This window comes from Belonocnema kinseyi, chromosome 10, assembly GCF_010883055.1.
Source record: "Belonocnema kinseyi isolate 2016_QV_RU_SX_M_011 chromosome 10, B_treatae_v1, whole genome shotgun sequence".
Taxonomy (NCBI): domain Eukaryota; kingdom Metazoa; phylum Arthropoda; class Insecta; order Hymenoptera; family Cynipidae; genus Belonocnema; species Belonocnema kinseyi.
In genome coordinates this window covers 98,836,773-98,841,603 of record NC_046666.1, presented here as the reverse complement: position 1 = coordinate 98,841,603, position 4,831 = coordinate 98,836,773, and the positions used below count along the sequence as shown (strand labels likewise).

The following is a 4,831-nucleotide window of genomic DNA, read 5'->3' as shown; positions in this document are numbered from 1 at the left end:
TAGGTTTAAAATAAACAATGACAATTGCACAGTTTCACATCTTTAACTACGCGGGATAAAAATATGGAACATTTTAGATTACAATTGGGAAATTCAAGTCTTCGAAATTGAACCATGTACAAAAACTGAATAATTTTAATTTGAAACAGATGTCTTTATTTTTTTAATTCCCTTACCTGTTCGAAGAGGTCAGCTTCATTAAAGTCGCACTGATTTTGATTTCCTTAGGTGTTTTCATTTTCAATATCAGGTTTCTCTTTATTTGCACCAGTTAGTTTGTCATCGTCGTCAATTTCAAAATCCGTCTCGTCTTCTAATAACACAGCATTGGTATCCTCACCTTCTGATGCAACTTTATTAATATTTTGTTCCGTATCTTCTTCGACTATTTTTAATTGTTTTGTCTCATCTTCGCTTGAAGAATAGTTTTCGTCTGAAGGGACAAATTCTCGTGATTTATGTTTTTTTTAAACCTTTTTTTTCGTTTTTCTTTTTCGATTAGATCCTGGAGGACGATTCATTTTCGCAATCTTTTTGCTGATTACTGCCGGTGCTTCCGCAGAGACCTTGTCTATATCCTCCTCTGAAAATTTCTTAAATGTCTTCATTCAATACTAAGTAATTTCTGTAAATTGAACCACTAATGTAACAGAATGTTATAAACGTAATAGGCAAAAATTTTCTCAGGGAAATATAAAACAATTGAACTTACTAATGACAGCATCTGATCAAACTGGATCAAGTGAGGCTTTTTTCGGGCTTTTATTTTTGCACGTATTACTGACCATCCCAGTAACACTGCTGCGTCTTAAGACTGCTTCGGTGAAGATTAAGCATGCCATATTTGCAACGAAAATTTTGGGGTTTATTTTCATTTGTAAGCGAAGACGGTCAAATTCGTCGCAGTATCCCACATGCAGAAACTCTCCTGTTTCTATCTTTTTAGACAGATTGTCCTTAGCACCTTCTTGAACGTTCTGGAACCTTTCTAAAAAATATAACATAAGCAAATTAAAAATTATTAATTAATAATCAATAAATGGAAGATATCAAATTCATCATTTTGTAAGCCTTAAACTTAAAATTACTTAAAATTGAACGATTTCAAGTTGGAATATTATCTCAAAGTTATGCACTAAAAAAGGTATCTAAAAAATTATGTATAAGTTTTTGTATAAATTTACCCATTATTTGGTCAAATCGGTTTACAAATCGGTCTTGTAGTTAAAGATTTTTCTCTTTTAACATTATGTTTTCTGAATTTAAGTTCAGAATATTTTTCTGGAGTTCCCTAAGTGTCTCCAAACAATGCTCATTTTCGCATGATATCCCGCCACTCAATAAATCTGTAAGACTTATTTTGGGGAAATGGTGCTACTGTTGCAATAGAATTTCGACTAGTAAGAAATATAAACAGCTTTAAAAACCTGTAATTAAAAAGAATTGTTGCCTGAATACTTAAATTATTTTTACAAACCTTATTGTACTGTGTTTCTGAATTACCATCTGACTTCAGTGCTTCTGATGTTTGAGATGAAGAGCTGTTTTCATCGTGTTCCTGTAAGAATGCAATAAAAGTATGTAAACGGCACACTAATTAGATAATATCAAGTGCTTCTAATTTTGTTACAAACCTCTAAATTTGACTCTTCTATTGTCTTCATTTTCTTTAGATCAGTAACATCAATTTTCTGTTCAAATTCATTAGGGAAACGTATCAGTAATAAAATAAATTATTATACCCTTGATATAAACTACAATATTGTAATATACATACTTCTTTGTACACATTTTTATTATATAATTTGAATGAAGTTTAGAGTATTTAGAGCGAATTGCTTGTCTCTTCGTCATCAAATAATTTGAAAGAACTATAAGTCTGTTTAATACTATTTAACAATAATATTAGAATTATGAGTGTAATATTTCATTACCGCTTTCACAATCTTTTTTTTTTCAGATCAAGAACTTCTCTTTTCTCCTTCTTTAGTATCTTCAGAGTTTCAAAGAGTTCAGAATGTGCTCTTAGAACGTGACTTGGTGCAAACTTGATCCTCTTCTCAGAAATAATCTTTTGCATCTCTATTTCCGTATCTGCATAAAAAGTAATATTTCATTCAACTACTGCATTATTAATTCGCATTAAAACGTAGACAAGACTGTCCAAGTTTTACTTATGCAACTTATGTACAAGTAATTTATCTTAAAAAGTTGAACTTGAATCTTTCGAAGTAAGAACGAAATTCGGCGAGAACGACGTTTCTTTCGGGATCAGTAGTCAAATATTTTTGTCAGGAATTTGGCTCGTCTTTCCGAAATTACAACTAGTCGTAGCGAATTTTGAATTAAATTGAAGGGAGACATGTTTATATAAAAAAATCAGATTATTTTCTAGAAAATTTAGATAAATTCCAGTGCATATTCCGACAAAAATAATTTTTAACAAAGTAAGTTTTTAGATTATTTTAAATTATTTCAATTTTCAAATTAAAATATTTTTTTCAAGTTTTTACATTTTTTGACATTTAAAAAAAGCTGCAACTTAAAATATATAAATTTATCTTGCGCATGTTTATCGAAAGTTAGAGCTTAATCCAACGGCTCAAGATAAGAAAACCTTTTCATACAAAAGAAAACCTTCGCCGTCAATTTTCTTGGAATATAATATTTTCTGAAAATTTTATTTCTACCTATTCGGCCACTCACTACCTCAGGAATAAATGTTGTTTCCCAATCAAAATTTGTTTGAATCCATTCCAAAATACTTACAAACGGACATTTTATTTATTTTTTCAATTAATTATATTTTTAATCGCCGTCCAGTTTTAAAAATGTGCCTCTCAAGCGAAATTTTTATTTTCTGAGAACCTAATAAAATTTTAAATGAAAAATATTAAAACTTCATAATAAAAATGTACTTACCTGCGACAACTGCTATTCTTGCTGAGCAAATTTCCTGGCCACAGGTGACTGCAAACTCTTTTTCTTTAATTTTCGAGGGATTGAACCTGTGAATGAATAACGAAGAACAGACCAAATGCATGGGATTCAGTTTATTTTTTCCCTGTTTTACTAATATCTTCGTAAAAGCTAAATTTTTTCTATATGAGTGTATTTGAAAAATATTTTTAATTTTTTAATTACTATTTATTGCAATAATAAAATGATAATAATGATCATCAATTACAAAGATATTACAGAAATAAAATTTTGTCCCGTGTATTTGATCCATTGTTTTCCCCTCAGCTTTAACAAAATGAAGTTAGCTGATGGTTGAAGTAGTACCTTTAGTATGTGCACGTACATGCAAATTCTCTTTATGAAAAGTTTCAAAAGTTGGAGCATAAAGTTTGAATATATTCTTACTGAATATTTATATGGACGCGTTTTTGGTCGGCGTAGAGCCACACAACCGTTATTTTCGAGTTTGAGTTATATACGCAGAGTGTTTGTTCAAGCAATTAAAATACGGACATGGAAGCTATTATAAAACAAAAAGAGTTGTATCTGAAAACGATTGCAATGACAGAAGAAGCACTTGTAAAAGTTCACCAAAAAGAAGGACATAAACAGATACAAGAAGACGACGAAAAAAATAGCAAAACGGAAGATGCAAAAGATGCAGAAGAAGGTATAGAAAGTGAAAAAGCAGAAGAAGATTCAAATAAAAAATACAAAGAGAGCTAGGATCAAATGAGCGACTGGCAAAGAAAAAAAAGGAAAGAAGATGAAAAAAGTTGACTCAATAAATGGCGTAAAAGGGTATTCAGCTTTAACGGAAACAAAAAATTTTGATATGGTATGGTCGTTTCCAAGATATTACTTGCACGCTTGATGAAAATGACACCATCGCACGAAATACACAGACAAGTAAGGCCACTGACATCTGAGATGTGAAAATGGAAAGCTTCAGAATGGCAAAGTTCGTAGCTCTTTTACGTGATTCCATGTTTAACTGGTATTCTTGACGACTATGCTTTGAAACATTTTTCTCTATTTGTAAGCAGCATTCACACTATACTTCAAAACAGTATTACTGAAAACGAATTACGGAAGACGGAATACGATCTCTACCAGTTTTTATGTATTTTAGAAGTACTTTATGGCGAAAAGTACACGACCTTTAATATGCACGCCTTAAAACATTGCGTTGAATAGCACGGTACAGCGGTCCACCATGGGCAGCGTCAATATTTTCATCTGAAAATGCTAATATTACTTAAAGGAGTGTGTAAATGGACCGAAGGGCGTCTACGATCAAATGTCCAACAAAACACTACAAAAAAATTTTTCCCAAAGCCTAGTTACAGAATTAGTTGAATCTCCTAATATTTCAATTTTTTGTAATTCTCTTTTTGCTAGAAATAAATTTGCATCGTTCCGTCGCAGCGGTGATGTTGTTTTGGTAGGAAAGGGCGTGCTTTATCCAACCTGCAAAATTCCTCAGCAACCTGAAAGTCCAGTTTTGACTTTCGATAGGAGTATATATTCGAATATGGTTATTCATTCTACTGAATACAGTAAGTCCGAGAAATGTAATGATACTGTCTTCCGTCTTCATAGTAAAAAGTTCGTCCAAGTATTAAATCTTCTTTACTGTAACGGAATTGCTTATGCAACTGTTACATTTTTTAAAGCAAATGGTATAACCTTGTCGAGTTCAGCATATGATTGTGCAAACGACCTTCCTATTATAGACGATTTCGAATTAACTCATTTATTTGAATTCGAAGAGCGACAGGATAACGGAACTATTAAAGTTACAGATTTAATAGAAAAATGTGTTCTCGTAGAGATTGGGGACAGTAAATATATTTCAATATGACCCAAT

At 31.5% G+C, this 4,831-nt stretch overlaps 1 long non-coding RNA gene across 1 annotated transcript; it reads right to left on the bottom strand.

Moving 5' to 3' along the window:
• Positions 1-200: 200 nt before the first annotated feature.
• Positions 201-3,032, bottom strand: LOC117181980. The gene is made up of 7 exons (XR_004468231.1): positions 2,923-3,032; positions 1,935-2,094; positions 1,635-1,691; positions 1,478-1,558; positions 1,185-1,397; positions 713-988; positions 201-625 (listed from the first exon to the last, which is right to left on the bottom strand). It is a non-coding gene; the product is annotated as an uncharacterized LOC117181980 (long non-coding RNA).
• Between the last annotated feature and the right edge of the window lie 1,799 nt (positions 3,033-4,831).